We start from the raw sequence: 16794 nt of genomic DNA, 5'->3' as shown, positions 1-16794 counted from the left end.
TCAACCTTCTCTTCTTAGAATAGATTGCTTTCACGATTTTGCTTAAACAAAGTTTTCAGCGTTTTTCAAAGTTTTCCTATGTCTTAATCCATTTTCTTCTTGTGTTTTAATCTTGTTTATGTTTCCTCATGTTCTTATCGCTGATTTAATCGTTTTTCTTCATCTTAAGGTTTTAGATTCCTTTCCCCTCACTTTTTTCATGTTTTTCATCTTTTCTAGGCTAGTTTAGCACTAGGGGTATTTTTATAATTTCTCATGCACGAATTTACACTTTTTTATTTTTCGTTATTCCTGATGTTATACATGCTATCCATCATCTTCACAATGTTTAAATTCATGTCTACCATGCTTGCTATGAATTTCTATGTTTTATGCTTATTATAGCCCTCCATGTTTTGGTGATATGAATGGTAATTCTGTAATTTCAAGCATATATGTACATGGTTTCCAGCATGTTTAACATAGGATTTACATTCTTCTTTATCATTTATGCTTTCCATTCCAGTACACTAACCATGCAGGGTAAAGTTGGATCAAGGTATATCATCTATTGTTATGTATGTCTCGAATTCTTGGACCCGTTTCGAAGAATAACCCGCTCTGACATTTTTGGTGGTGACCCGAATGGAACTTTTTCTGAGATCTGTGATGGTAGCAAAGGGCTTTATCAGCCAAAGCCCGGAGCCCATCACTGATCTCGTTGGGGGTGCGGGGGCGAAGCCCCGCGGTACAGTTCGACCCGATGGATCGACCCAGATCCGATGGAGGAGTATTTATGTTCCTTACCCGCTTTATTGTAAAGAGAGGAAGATTTTGGGGTTTTCATTCTAGGGTTTCTGAGAGAGAGCAACAGCAGTGATTTGGGTGTTCTTGAGAGTTTCCATTGTAATTTTTCTCCGATTTGCACAGTGAATAATCTTCGTCTTCGCCCGTGGATGTAGCACACCATACTGGTGTGTGAACCACGTTATATCTCTGTGTTCTTTTGCTTGGTTCTTGTTTCTTTTCGTTATTTTGTTGGTGTTTGCTATAACAAATTGGTATCAGAGCTCTTGGTTGTTTTGATCACTGCATCCATGGCTCCTACATCAACGAAATTTGATATTGACAAGTTCGATGGGAGCATTAGCTTCAGCTTATGGTAAGTTCGGATGATGGCTGTTCTTGCACAGCAAGACTTGAGGGAAGCCTTGCTTGGGAAAGCGAAGAAACCTGCAACTATGTCTGAGGAGGAGTGAAACAAGATGGATATCAAAGCCCTTTCGGCTATCCAGTTATGTCTTTCAAATGATGTTTTGCAAGAAGTTCTCTCAGAGAAGGCGGCTGCTGAGTTGTGGGCAAAGTTGGAAAACCTATATCTCACCAAATCCCTCACCAACAGGTTGAGATTAAAGTAGCGTTTGTATACCCTTCGTATGGGTGAAGGTAGTTCACTTAAATCCCATATTTCTGATTTCAATTCTATTGTTACTGATTTGAAAGCAGTAGATGTAAAAATTGATGATGAAGATTTAGCTCTGTTATTGTTATGTTCCCTGCCTCCATCATATAAGAGTTTTAGGGACACCATGATTTATGGTAGAGAGACCATCTCTGTTGAGGATGTCAAAACGAATCTGCTAAGCAAGCAGGAGATTGATGATCAGTTGACATCAAGTAAATCAGAGGGTGTTGGTTTGGTGGTTAGGGGGAGAACTTCTGAAAGAGGTTCAGACAGTGACAAGAAGAAGGCTAGATCAAAATCTAGGCATAAGAATTTGTCCTGCAATTACTGCAAGAAGAAGGGGCACATTAAATCTGAATGCTACAAGCTTTTAAATAAGCAAAAGGCAAGTGCTGGTGCCCAAAACGAACAGAAGAAAGAAAGCTCCGCAAAGGCTAGTATTGTTGCAGATGAGAATGATTCTGACATGCTTTTAGTTACTGATGACAGAATCAGATCACAGGATGAATGGATTCTTGATTCCGAGTGTTCCTACCATATGTGCCCTAACCGTGAATGGTTCTCCACATATGAATCAATTCAAGGCGGAGTTGTGTTGATGGGCAACAATGCTTCTTGCAAAACAGTTGGAAAGGGGACGGTCAGAATTAAGATGCATGATGGCATTATCAGAACCTTGTCTAATGTTAGACATGTTCCTGACTTAAGAAGAATGTTAGATTTAAAATATATTTTATTTTATTTTAAGTTTCAAAATTTTTTGATTGCTTTGTTATGGTGTGGGACCCATGTGATCAAAGAAGTAATTCCAAAGGTTGTAACATTCTATGGGTACCCTAAAGTCTATTCATGGTCACTATCATGAGTGGAAAGGTGGGTTAAGGATATTGAATGAGATTGATTTCTCAATTCATGGCCATAGGTGATGTCTCTCCCTTTATGGGTATTAAGGCCTTTATGGTCCTTAGTGGATAATGACCATTTTATGGGGTTTTAAGGCCTTTATGGTCTTAGTGGAGAATGAATGTATTTTAAGGTCATTCATGACCCTTAGTGGGGAATGACCATGAATTTGGAATTAACCTCCAATTCATGTCCATATTCATGCCCATAAATCTTATTCTTCAATTTGGTCATAAGTGGATGGTTATTCTTGAGAATTCCAAGGGAATGCAAGGATTGGTCTTGGGCCTATATAAACCCAACCAATTGGTTTGTAAGAGATATCTTTGGATACATGTTCATGCCCATACTTAGCAATCACTAGGAGTATTATTCTCTCTCTCTCTCTTTTCTTCTAAGTGTGTTAGAGGGTTGCTGTGTTGAAGCTCTTGGCTCCTTCAAGGGACTAGAAGGACTGCTTCATCTTCTAGTTGGAGGTTGTTTTATCTTGGGGTAGTGGTGCAGAACACTCCTTGGCAGTAGGAGGCATCAATTACCTTAAAGGCAGCACCACAAGTGTGACTCAACCTCAAGCTTGTTCAAGTTGTTGCGGGTGTGGTTCTACATCAAATTCAAGCTTTGGTCTTCTCATTTCAGCCAAAGGTCAAGCCTAGTTTCTACTGCTTAATCTATTGTATTGCAATTCGTGTTGTTTCAATTATTTGTAAGGAATTGTAATACAATTACACAACAAGTTTAAGGTAATTGATATTATAAGATCTCATGGCTGATCTTGGAGACGTAAGCAACAAGGGTGATGCTTCGAACAACAACACCGCTGATGGAGCTACCAATGAAGGAAATCCTTCAAACACAAGTATTGAAGGAGCAATCAACAACCAAGAAGGCGGAGTTCCTGTTAGCCGCAATGGTAAGGAGATTCCTCTTTTTCCTACCGTTGACTCAATTCCCACCAATGTTATCCCGTCGGTGACGGAGCTTATCCCGGATTTGGGTAAGATGAGGATTATCTCTGAATTTGACAAGATTGAACAGTTTGGAGGTCAAAACTTCAAACGATGGAGGCAAATGATGTTGTTTGCATTAGCCCAAATTGGGGTGGTATTTGCCTTGGTCGAACCCATGTCGGAAAAAAGTAATGATCCGAAAAGGAGGGCAAAAGGGTGGCTTGGATTCAAGCGGATTACCAGTCAAGAATCGAATTTTGAATGCATTATCAAATGACCTATACCATGTGTATAGTTCTTTGGAGTATGCATGTTCGATTTGGAATGCGTTGGTAAAAAGTACTCTCTTGAGGATCTTGGTTCAAGGAAGTACTTGGTGGCTAACTTTCTAAACTTTGCTATGAAAGATAGGACACCGTCTCAAGCCAAATTGATCAATTTCAAATTTTGGTTGGAAAGCTAGCAAAGGAAAAGATGGTTCTACCGGAAGAATTTGTGACCGGTGCCTTGATTGAAAAACTTCCATCTTCTTGGGATGCATTTAAGGCGTCTATGAAACATAAGAAGACGGAGTTGACTCTAGACCAATTGATTGTAAGGATCAAAATTGAGGAGAAGAACCGGCACAAGGACAAGGGTGAAAAAGACCTTGGGGAAAGACGCCTAAAAGCGAACTTGGTAGAGACCAACAAACAAAACAAGAAAAGGAAGAATCGTCAAGACAATGATGAGCCTTCTTTCAAGAAGAAGAAACTTACTTGTTTTGTGTGTGGTAAGCTAGGACACTTCAAACAAGATTGTCGATTCAAGAAGAAAAATTCTGAAAAGGTAAACCTAGTTGAAGACAACGTCTTTATTGCTATGGTCACGGAAGCAAATTTGATTGAAAAATCAAAAGATTGGGTATTGGATACCGGTGCCACAAGACATATTTGTGGTGATCTGAAGATGTTTTCCTCTTATTCCATGAATACAGAGGATGAAAAGGTATTTATGGGGAATTCCCAAAGTGCTCCTGTTATGGGAAAAGGAAAAGTGACTTTGAAACTCACTTCAGGGAAGACTATGGTTCTCACCAATGTTCTTCATGTGCCGGATATTAGGCGCAATTTAATTTCAGTTCCTTTGCTTAATAAAGTAGGAATGAAATTGGCTTTTGAAAGTGATAAGGCGGTTATCACTAAAAACAATGTTTTTGTGGGGAAGGGATACCTTAGTGAGGGGTTGTTTGTACTAAGTGTTGGAAATATTGTAATTGAGAAAACTAGTACTTCTTCTGCTTACATGATTGTCTCTTCTAACTTTTTTTATTTGTGGCATGGTAGGTTGGGTCATAGTAGTGTGAAATATATTACCAAACTATGCAAGTTAGGCATGATCACCGATAAGGTGGAATCCCCTGTAAACAAGTGCATAACTTGTGTAGAGGCAAAGTTAACCAAAAAACCTCACAAGACTATGGATAGGAAGAGTAATCTCTTGGAATTAATCCATAGTGACTTATGTGACTACAAGTCATATGAGTCTAGGGGAGGAAACAACTATGTCATAACTTTCATAGATGAACACTCTAGATATACCATGGTGTATTTACTCAAATCAAAGGATGAGGCCGGAAAGGCGTTCATATCTTACAAAATGAAAGTTGAAAATCAACTTAGTAAGAAGGTTAAGAGACTTAGAACTGATAGAGGGGCTGAGTACTTTAACCTTGATAAGTTTTGTGAGGAAAATGGAATTATCCATGAAACAACCGCTCCATACCAACCGGAATCAAATGGGGTTGCCGAAAGGAAAAATAGGTCTCTTAAAGAGATGATGAACTCTATGTTATTGAGTTCAGGTGTACCACTTGATATGTGGGGGGAAGCCATGCTATCGGCATGTTATCTATCAAATAGAATCCCACATAGCAAGACTGGTATGGTTCCATTTGAGAAATGGTTTGGTAGGAAACCAAGTCTAAAACATCTACGGGTTTGGGGTTGTTTGGCTAAGGTGTTGTTACCGGATTCCAAGAAAAGAAAATTGGGACAAAAAACATGTGATTGTGTGTTTTTGGGTTATGCTACAAATAGTACGGCATACCGGTTCATGGTGATCAAAGCTATGGATGATGTTATTGAACCAAATAGCATCATAGAATCAAGAGACGTTGAGTTTTTTGAAAATTTATTTCCCTTTAAGTCCATATTATCTATAAGTAAGGCTAGTCAATTGACTAATGGGAAAATGGAGTCAAATGAAAGGGTTACCAATCAAGAATTGAGTAATGATGACGAAAGTCGGCCTAGGATGAGCAAGCGACTCAAAAGACCCAAATATACAGATGATGAGTGGCTTGTCTATTTAGTAGACAAGGATCCTCTTACATACAAAGAGGCTATTACATCACTGGATGCCGTCTTTTGGAAAGAGGCAATCAAGAGTGAACTAGATTCAATCTTGGCGAATAACACTTGGGAATTGGTGGATTTACCATTCGGCTCCAAAACTTTGGAAACCAAGTGGATATTTCGAAAGAAATTAAAAAGTGATGGGTCACTTGATCGTTTCAAGGCCAGACTTGTTGTCAAAGGTTTTAGGCAAAAGCCTAATATTGATTACTTTGACACATTTGCCCCGGTGTCTAGAATTGCCACGATAAGGGTTATGTTGGCAATGACGTCAATATATAACCTGGTCATCCATCAAATGGATGTGAAAACGGCATTTCTTAATGGGGACTTAGAGGAGGAAATTTACATAAAGCAACCAGAAGGTTGTGTTGTAATTGGCTAAGAGCGAAAGGTTTGCAAACTTCGGAAATCCTTATATGGATTGAAGCAAGCACCGAAGCAATGGAATGAAAAATTGGACAAGGTTCTAATTTCAAATGGATTCGTTGTAAATGACGCTGAAAGATGCTTATATAGCAGGTTTCATGGTGGTAGGGGTGTATTCATACTACTATATGTAGATGATATGCTCATAATGGGAACAAACTTGGAAATGGTTAATCAAGCTAAGAAACTTTTGATGTCTAGTTTCGACACAAAAGACTTAGGAGAGGCTGATATGATCCTTGGGATCAAAATCACCAAGCAAGGAAATCATATTTCATTATCCCAAGCCCGATATGCAGAAAATATACTTAAAAGGTATGGGTACCATGAAGTTTCAGCGGTTAAAACACCTTTTGATATGGGGTGTCACTTGAAAAGGAACCTAGGTGAACCAGTGAATCAAAAAAGATATGCTCAAATTATTGGTTCGGTCACATATCTAATGAATTGTACGCGTCCAGATATTGCCCTTGCGGTAGGAAAGTTGAGTCAACATACTCACTATCCAAGTAAGGAACATTGGAGCGTGGTTGATAGGTTATTAAGGTACCTAAAAGGCACTATAAACTATAGTTTACACTATAGTGGTAAACCAGCAGTTTTGGAAGGGTATTGTGATGCAAATTGGATTTGGGATACAAACGAGTCCTTAGCTACTAGTGGATATGTGTTTACACTAGCAGGCGGTGCAATCTCATGGAAGTCCACAAAGCAATCTTGTGGGACAGGCTCTACCATGGAAGCTGAGTTCATAGCCTTGGAAAAGGCAGGAACGGAAGCCAAATGGCTTAGAAATTTAATGGCGGGTATTCCATTGTGGCAAAAACCGGCGCCATCGGTATCACTACATTGTGATAACCAAGCGGCTATACATCTAGCCAAGAACCGGATATACAATGGTAAGAGGAGGCACATACGCCTCAGACACAACCTTGTGAGACAGTACATAGATGAAGGAATGATAGCTATCGATTATGTGAAGTCAAAAAGTAACCAAGCTGACATGTTCACAAAGCCTATGTCTGTCAAGAACTTGTGTAATGCATCTACAGGAATGGGGTTAATGCCTAATCCATAGGTCATGTGATGGACACCCTACCTATGTGAAGAGGCTAAATGCGAATTAGGTTCAAGGGGTACAAACGAAATCACTTGGTTGACCGGTTTTGTACTACTACTTGTATAAATATTCATTCCAAGTCGTAGATGGTGAAAGTAGTACTACCACAAAGAAAGAGGTTGAGCGGTAAAGCTCTTAATTAGTCTAATCCTAGGAAATGTGGGGGTGTGTCAGTTGTGGTGCACACTAGGGACTAACCTAAGTGAATGTAGGGGGTGTGGCCGCCGCCGATGAGAACTTATAGGCGAGTTCTCTAAAACATTCACGAGTTCAAGATAAGGGATATGGCCGGTTCAAAAGTCCAAAGTGATTTTATGATGGGTAGCACAAGAGTCGACCTATGGGATATGGTTGATGGGACGGTCAGCTACACCAATGAGAAAAGGTTCAAGGAGTCGACTCCACCTCTACTCGTAGCGCGGTTCATTAGACCTAGTGTAGGTTCAAGTCCGGAAGACACCTACAACGATGTGTCCTATAGTGTCTAATTCATCACAGCATGTGTGTCTCGTGTCGTTTTGAAACTTGTGGGGGATTGTTAGATTTAAAATATATTTTATTTTATTTTAAGTTTCAAAATTTTTTGATTGCTTTGTTATGGTGTGAGACCTATGTGATCAAAGAAGTAATTCCAAAGGTTGTAACATTCTATGGGTACCCTAAAGTCTATTCATGGTCACTATCATGAGTGGGAAGGTGGGTTAAGGATATTGAATGAGATTGATTTCTCAATTCATGGCCATAGGTGATGTCTCTCCCTTTATGGGTATTAAGGCCTTTATGGTCCTTAGTGGATAATGACCATTTTATGGGGTTTTAAGGCCTTTATGGTCTTAGTGGAGAATGAATGTATTTTAAGGTCATTCATGACCCTTAGTGGGGAATGACCATGAATTTGGAATTAACCTCCAATTCATGTCCATATTCATGCCCATAAATCTTATTCTTCAATTTGGTCATAAGTGGATGGTTATTCTTGAGAATTCCAAGGGAATGCAAGGATTGGTCTTGGGCCTATATAAACCCAACCAATTGCTTTGTAAGAGACATCTTTGGATACATGTTCATGCCCATACTTAGCAATCACTAGGAGTATTATTCTCTCTCTCTCTTTTTCTTCTAAGTGTGTTAGAGGGTTCTTTGTGTTGAAGCTCTTGGCTCCTTGAGGACTAGAAGGACTGCTTCATCTTCTAGTTGGAGGTTGTTTTATCTTGGGGTAGTGGTGCGAGAACACTCCTTGGCGTAGGAGGCATCAATTACCTTAAAGGCAGCACCACAAGTGTGACTCAACCTCAAGCTTGTTCAAGTTGTTGCGGGTGTGGTTCTACATCAAATTCAAGCTTTGGTCTTCTCATTTCAGCCAAAGGTCAAGCCTAGTTTCTACTGCTTAATCTATTGTATTGCAATTCGTGTTGTTTCAATTATTTGTAAGGAATTGTAATACAATTACCCAACAAAGAATCTCATCAGTTTTGGCACTCTTGATTCAAATGGGTGCAAATATACAGCTGAAGGTGGAGTCATGAGGATCAGTAAAGGTGCTCTTTTGTTGATGAAAGGAGTGAAGATTGGTAGTCTGTATGTGTTGCAGGGTACTACAGTCACTGGTTCAGTTGCAGCAGATTCATCATCTATGTCTGAGTCTGATACTACAAATTTATGGCACATGAGATTGGGCCATATGAGTGAAAGAGGGATGGCATCGTTGAGTAAAAGAGGTCTATTATGTGGTCAGAGTACAGGTAAAATGGAGTTCTGTGAACATTGTGTGTTTGGGAAGCAGAAGAGGGTCAGCTTCAGTACTGCTATTCACAGGACCAAGGGAACTCTGGACTATATTCATTCAGATCTTTGGGGACCCTCCAAGGTTCCCTCCAAAGGGAATGGTGCTAGATACTTGCTCACTTTCATTGATGATTTTTCTAGGAAGGTCTGGGTCTATTTCTTGAAGCACAAAAATGAAGTATTTGTTACTTTTAAGAAGTGGAAAATTTTGCTTGAGAAACAGACCGGGAAACAAATTAAAAGGTTGAGAACCGATAATGGCCTAGAATTCTGTGAAGGTGATTTTAATGAGTTCTGCAAGAATGAGGGGATTGCAAGACACCACACAGTTGTGAAGACACCCTAGCAGAATGGAGTTGCAGAACGTATGAACAGAACCTTGTTAGAAAAGGCAAGATGTATGTTGTCAAATGCAAGATTGGGCAAGGAGTTTTGGGCAGAGGCAGTAAACACAGCAGCTTGGTTGGTGAATAGGTCTCCTTGCACAGCCATTGAGTGCAAGACTACGGAGGAGGTCTGGTCAGGTAAGCCTGCAGACTACTCAAATTTAAAGATTTTTGGATGTCCTGCTTATGCACATGTGAATGATGGGAAGTTGGAACCTAGGGCCAAGAAATGTATTTTTCTTGGGTATGGATCTGGAGTGAAGGGATTCAGGTGGTGGTGCCCTGATCCAAAGTCTCCTAAATTTCTTATTAGCAGAGATGTTACTTTTGATGAGTCTGCTATGTTGCATCCTAGGAAAGAAACTCACATTCAGTGTGATGAAAGCCAGAAAAATTCTGGGGAGAAGGTGGAGTTTGAAATTGATGGTCCATCTTCAAACAAATCAAAATCTACTTCAATTCAGCTGCCTACTTTCACTGAAGAAGATGAAGTTCAAGGGGATCAAGAAGAAGAGTGGTATAGCATTGCCAAGCATAGACCAAGAAGGAATGCTAGACCACCACAAAAATATGGGCATGCTGAAATTGTTGCTTATGCATTGTCTGTTGCAGACACAATTGAAAATAGTGAGCCTGCAACATATTCAGAAGCTATTTCTTCAGTTGATTCCACAAAGTGGTTGATTGCCATGAATGAGGAGATTGAATCTCTTCATAAAAATCAGACTTGGGAGCTTGTCAAGCCGCCAAGAAGGAAGAAAATTGTTGGCTGCAAATGGGTTTTCAAAAGGAAGGAATCTACCTCAAGTGTTGAAGGTGCTAAGTACAAGGCAAGATTGGTTGCAAAGGGCTACAGTCAAGTATATGGTGTTGATTTTAATGATGTTTTCTCACCTGTTGTTAAGCATAGCTCTATTCGTGTCTTGCTTGCTTTAGTTGCCATGCATGATTTGGAGTTGGAGCAACTCGATGTGAAAACAGCATTCTTGCATGGTGAATTGAAAGAACAGATTTATATGCATCAACCTGAGGGTTTTGTTACTGAGGGTAAGGAGGACCATGTATGCCTATTGAAGAAGTCTCTTTATGGTTTGAAGCAGTCTCCTAGACAGTGGTATAGGAGGTTTGATTTTGTTATGGCAAGTTTTGGTTACAATAGGCGCCAACATGACTGTTGTGTATATTTCAGAGAACTCTTTAATGGCTCATTCATATATTTGCTGTTATATGTTGATGATATGTTGATTGCAGCCAAAGATATGAATGAGATTAATAGGTTGAAGCAATAGTTAAATTCTGAATTTGAGATGAAGGATTTGGGGGCAGCAAGGAAGATTCTTGGTATGGAAATTAAGAGGGATAGAAAAGCAGGGAAGCTATGGCTATCTCAACAGAAATACATTGAGAAGGTATTGGAACGTTTTGGAATGAAAGATGCCAAACCTGTAAGTACTCCTATTGCATCTCATTTTAGACTTTCAACTACTCTATCACCTCAGACAGAAGAAGAGGTGAAGTGCATGTCACATGTTCCATACTCTAGTGCAGTTGGTTCCATTATGTATGCTATGGTTTGTACACGTCTTGACATTTCATAGGCAGTCAGTGTGGTGAGTAGGTACCTATCATGTCCAGGTAAAACTCACTGGGAAGCAGTGAAATGGATACTTAGATATTTGAAGGGGACCTCTGATGTTTGCTTGGAGCTTGGAAGGAATGGTGACAGCTTATCTGGTTGTTGATTCAGATTATGCAAGTGATCTTGACAAGAGGAGATCACTCACAGGTTATGTATTTACTCTTGGAGGATGTGCGGTTAGTTGGAAAGCTACTTTACAGGCCACAGTTGCATTATCTACTACTGAAGCAGAGTATATGGTAGTGACTGAGGCAGTTAAAGAAGCTATTTGGCTTAGAGGTTTGTTGGGAGAGCTCAGCATGGATCATGATGTGACTGTTGTCCACTGTGATAGCCAAAATGCTATTCACTTGACTAGAGATCAGATGTATCATGAGAGGACGAAGCACATTGATGTTCGGTATCACTTTGTTAGAGAAATAGTTGCTCAAGGCAATATTCAAGTGTTGAAGATTGGTACTGAAGATAATCCAGCTGATATGTTGACAAAGCCTTTGTGTGCTACCAAGTTCGAGCATTGCTTGAACTTGATTAGAGTTTGCCACATTTGAGTTGAGCCCTTTTGGAAGGGCTATTGGAGAAGATGAAGATTTCAGCTATGTGTTTTCATGTTAGAGGAGAATTCAAGCCAAGGTGGAGATTTGTTATATATGTCTCGAATTCTTGGACCCGTTTCGAAGAATGACCCGCTCTGACATTTTTGGTGGCTACCCGAATGGAACTTTTTTTTGAGATCTGTGATGGTAGCAGAGGGCTTTATCAGCCCAAGCCCGGAGCCCATCACTGATCTCGTTGGGGGTGCGGGGGCGAAGCCCCCGCGGTACGGTTTGACCCAACCCGATGGATCGACCCAGATCCGATGGAGCAGTATGTATGTTCCGTACCCGCTTTATTGTAAAGAGAGAGGAAGATTTTGGGGTTTTCGTTCTAGGGTTTCTGAGAGAGAGCAACAGCAGTGATTTGGGTGTTCTTAAGAGTTTCCATTGTAATTTTTCTCCGATTTTCATAGTGAATAATCTTCGTCTTCGCCCGTGGATGTAGCACACCATACTGGTGTATGAACCACGTTATATCTCTGTGTTCTTTTGCTTGGTTCTTGTTTCTTTTCATGATTTTGTTGGTGTTTGCTATAACATCTATCCACCCCTTTTTATGTTTTTGTATGTGATTTCCTAGCATTCCTATTTATATTAATTTAGGCTCAACCAAAATAACATGCAACCTAGGGTAGAAGTCCGGTTTTTACCAGGTGGAACGAGGTGCCTAACACCTTCCCGGACCGTAACCTGACACAGACCCCAACCTTTGGATTGGATCAATTCCGATTGGAGTCATTTTTTGTTTTATTTTTACCATGGGTTCTAGACCCTAATCTAAGTGGCGACTCCTTCTCATTCAGACCTCAAGGCCTGGTTTCAACCTCCGAAACCTCTCCTCCACTTGACCTCACATCAGTTGGTAATAGTCTGGTTACTGTAGCAACGATCATAAAATGAATATATTTGTGAACCATTTTTAAGACCTTTGGAGCTTTTTTTGGGCACAGTTTTGTGTCCATTCTTCTCCTATACATAGGGGAAGCCTAGAGGAGTTTCTTATTACACACATTGGCATATCATTTTAGTCTTGATTTGGGGTTTTTATTAAGAATCATAGTTGAGCTATCATCTTACATATTTTAACTTCATAGAGGTTTTTGTATTTTAGCTTTAACTTGTGTATTTTTCTATTGAGCCTTTGTAACACTCTTTAAACTATGTTGTTGTAAGGGTTGTTAGTGGTGATCCTTAGAATCTATAGACACCTCATTTTGTCACCCCGGAGGCTGCTTTGACAATGATGAGTATCCCTTAAGGTGTAGTGGTCTTTTATATGTAGATTTGGGGAGTTTCCCATTGTCCTTAACATATTATAATAACATTCATTAAAATGACTGAAATGCCCCTAAAGAGGGAATCAGGTGCAAAATGTTGTTCCAATCCGAAAAATTGCCAATATGTCCAAATGATGGATTACTTCGTCATATCCAAGTTTGGTATGGAATTATGTCCATTTATGCCCCTCACTAGGGAAAGAATTTATTTTGATGACTAGGGTTTCCACTAGAGGCAGTCTTTGCAAGTCAGTACAATCCTTGATTCGCATACCAAAGGAAAGGATACAAAATATGTGAAAAAATGTCTTTTGAATCATCTGATTCGGACATGTGTAGCCTACGTTACAGGCATTCCAAGGCTATAGCCATACATTGGATAGGCTTGGCCTAGCATAGTCTTGCTTGGAACAGGCGATAGAACTAAATCTTGTGAGATCTCAGTTTTTCCAAGGCTCGAGACGAGATGGCATCCGAAACATAAAAGTACAATAACTCGAGCGAGATCTCAAGATCTCGACCTAAACACCTTTATGTGAGTGCCAGATCTCGGTGGGAAGTCTTGGTATACAGACACCTATCTATGCAAAAATTGCTTAAATCTGATTTATATTGAAGGAGTTATGTTCCGGTCAAACTTAAATTGGTGTCCGCGATTGCTGTCAAAATCGCTCTGAATGAAAATAATTTTTTAGACATCAAAACAAATAAATATTTTATTGTACGTTTGGTTTTTAGCAATGTTTTACCACATTAAGATTTATGGAATTTTTAGATTTGAGAAAAACCCCAACATTAGAAAGTTGAAAATTACACCTACCGTCAAAAATCCAGTTTTTGTTCTTGAATTGGGGGGTTGACTCTTTTCCTTTTGGAATTTGATTTTTTTAACTATTTTTATTGGATTCAAATAGGGGGTATTTGCTTATTTATAAATAATATCTTAAGGAAATGAAATACAAATACATAAACCTTTACTTAAATGATATTAGGCATAAATAAGTGTCTGTCCTAGTTTCCTACTAAGTGAAACTCCTATTTGGACTTTGTTTTTGCAAAATCAGATAGTGTAATTGTGTTTAAATGGCCTAAAATAGGCTGAGTACCGAGTTTCAGACCCAAACTAGGTCTAAAACCCACCAAAATCAGGTTTCGAGTTGAAGAAAAAAAAATGCACCAACTCAACCGAGATCTCGAGATATCTCGAGACAACTCAGTTTTTCCCAGGCTCGAGTTCGGGTCGAGTTCCGAGTTTTAGTACCATGATTCATAAGTGAACCAGCCAAAACGGCATCAATAGTATATCAAGAAGAATCGACAAAAAAGCCTCGAGTCTACATTGAGCTGGTGTCAGTCAACAGATTAATCTTTCGACTGCCTTCATACAGTGTGTCGAACAGTGCTGTAGAAGTGTCGATTTGTCAGGGTGTTCTATCGACAGAATGAAGATATTGTTCAACAACATTATGATTTGACACCGGCGCTTGTGAAGCTGGATGTTGACACGAGCCATGTCGATGTCGATTTTTGGGATTTTCCCAGATAAGCATGGGCTCTCATTTTCTCCAGATTTGATCACTTTCAAGCATCCTAATCCGTTATTTGAGACCATGAACCCATCTAGGTTCATTCCTTGGCCCCTAAGGTGACTCTAGGATGTGATAAATATGGTTACTTGCTCAAATCCTATTGGTTGTGAGTGTTGGCACTCATTGACACCATAGATGAGCAACCAACCTACATAGATGGTTGGGATGGGTTGTGGAACCCTAAAACGTGTTAATGGAGTGATAGACCTCCTAAAGTCTATAAACACAAGTCCTCTCACGTTGAGAGGGATCTTTGGTTGATCTTTTGACATCCTTTGACAAGTTCTTAGCATATAGAATCTCTCATTGGCTAGAGATTGTCTAATAGAGGAAGTTTTAAAGTCATAAGTGTGTGGGCAAGTTGGAATTTGAGTTGAAGCTTCTCTACTGAGTCAAGAGCAGCCTCCAACCTCGTATTTTTGTGAGTCTTCAATCAATAGGTTCTAGACCCTTTGTTCCATCATTTTCATTGAGGTTCTAGACCCTTTGTTCCATCATCTTCATTGAGGTTCTAGACCCTTTGTTCCATCGTCTTCATTGTGTTTTTGTCCTTCTTTGCTTGTTTTGCATACCTAAAGGGAGTATGACCCTACCTTTCTAGGTAGTGGTCATACACCCATGTTTAATCAGTTTTTTAGCACGTTGTTTAGCTTGCATTATTCCTTAATTATAAATGCCGCATTTTATTCATCTTCCTTCCGCATTTCTAGATTAGGTTGCATGTTTTCTAGGATTTTTTTTTTCCCCCTTCTTTTTGTGATAGATATCTTGTTATTTGCTTCATATTAACACGTTAATGTGTTAGGTTCTTCTCCTTGGTAGTTTATTTCTCTTAATGTAGCATCTTTCTTATTCTCCATGCTTGCATAGAGTAGATTCATTTAGCATACGATAGCCTATTATTTTTCATGTGTTCTTGGTTCATCCATGACTCTTTTTGTAAGTTGTTGTCTTCTCTACCAAGTCATTTTGCAATTGGTCTATATCATCACTTAACCATTGGACTTGATACTTTTGCTTTGGATTATATAATCAACATAGGGATTGTAGGGGAGGGTAGCTAAGTCATTTTGCAACTTTTGTTAAACCTATAAATAGTGGTCAATTCTCATGTACTAGGTAGTGAATTTTGATTAATCAAATTGTGATTCTCCAATTGTGAGTGTCCTTTGAACCTAGAATAGTTCTCCCTTGAAACCTTGAAGAAGTTTCATTCCATCCTAGAAGAGTTGGAATTTCTTCTTCACTTGCATCCTAGAAGAGTTGAAAAACCTTGTTGATACTGCAATCATCCCAAAAGAGTTGCATTTCAGCCTCATATCTTATCTATTTCTTTTATTTTTTAGAATTTTGTTCTTGCTCATGCACCAACTTCATAAGCCATTTCAAACACCATATAATGTGTTTTTTTTTTTTTTTTTGAGAAAACATTCTTCATCAAAGTTGTAAGTCTGTGAATCCTTAGTCATTACACTTTGAAAGCAAGTCATTCTGACCTATATGGAGTAAGATATACTCATTTTTCTGAGGTTGCACGTTTCTAGAATTTTCTTTATCCGAACTGTGCTTTCTTTAAAGTTTGTTTATCTTCTCCCAATCCGAGTTTAGAAATCTCCTTTGGGAGCTTGCACCATTTGGTATCAGAGCTTTGGAGGAGAGGCTGGTTTCAGCCAATCGTTTCACCCCATCAGTCGATTGGAGTACACATCTGATACTCGACGAAAACTCGGATGAAAAGATCAACAAATACAACATGTGTGGAAGCGTCGAACCATAATCGAAATCAAATTCGCAACAATTCTCACCATAACAAGTTTCGGTTTTTGGAGTTTTCTTTATGAAGGGAACGAAGAACATGACAACATTACGAGATCCATATTTGGAGTTGTTGCATGTCCGTTGCCGAGAGTGTAACGGAAAAGATGGCTGTACACATGGACCATTACAACAGCAAATTCAGTACATATGATGATCCATTTTTAAATATTAGTACATACCCATCTATACTTCAGTTTGTTCAAAATATTTGCATCACCAGCAGTCCATATTTGAATGCATTATTCATTCAAGCCATGAGCAACTCATTTGATATCACTATCAAATTTGAAGTTGATATGCAAATTTTGTTATATTCAATCAGAGATATCACCAATGACTTTGTTTGGCTCCCATTCGACCCCGGTGGACAACGAGCTTCATTCATCAACCCAAGAGTTTGGGGACGAACTCTTTTTCAAACTGGAGTGTATGATGCAGGCCAACCTTACATCTCATGTTTTTTCT

At 39.3% G+C, this 16794-nt stretch overlaps 1 protein-coding gene and 1 long non-coding RNA gene across 5 annotated transcripts in view; both read right to left on the bottom strand.

Annotated features, from left to right (window-relative positions):
* LOC122647046 (MADS-box protein SOC1-like) overlaps nt 1-16794 on the bottom strand; it is a 54457-nt gene that overhangs the window by 30692 nt on the left and 6971 nt on the right. The window lies entirely within an intron of this gene.
* On the bottom strand, nt 1990-10484 carry LOC122650891. The gene is made up of 3 exons (XR_006331426.1): nt 8695-10484; nt 4335-4341; nt 1990-2146 (listed from the first exon to the last, which is right to left on the bottom strand). It is a non-coding gene; the product is annotated as an uncharacterized LOC122650891 (long non-coding RNA).

This window comes from Telopea speciosissima, chromosome 1 (assembly GCF_018873765.1).
Source record: "Telopea speciosissima isolate NSW1024214 ecotype Mountain lineage chromosome 1, Tspe_v1, whole genome shotgun sequence".
Lineage (NCBI taxonomy): Eukaryota > Viridiplantae > Streptophyta > Magnoliopsida > Proteales > Proteaceae > Telopea > Telopea speciosissima.
This window is presented reverse-complemented; position numbering and strand designations above follow the sequence as displayed.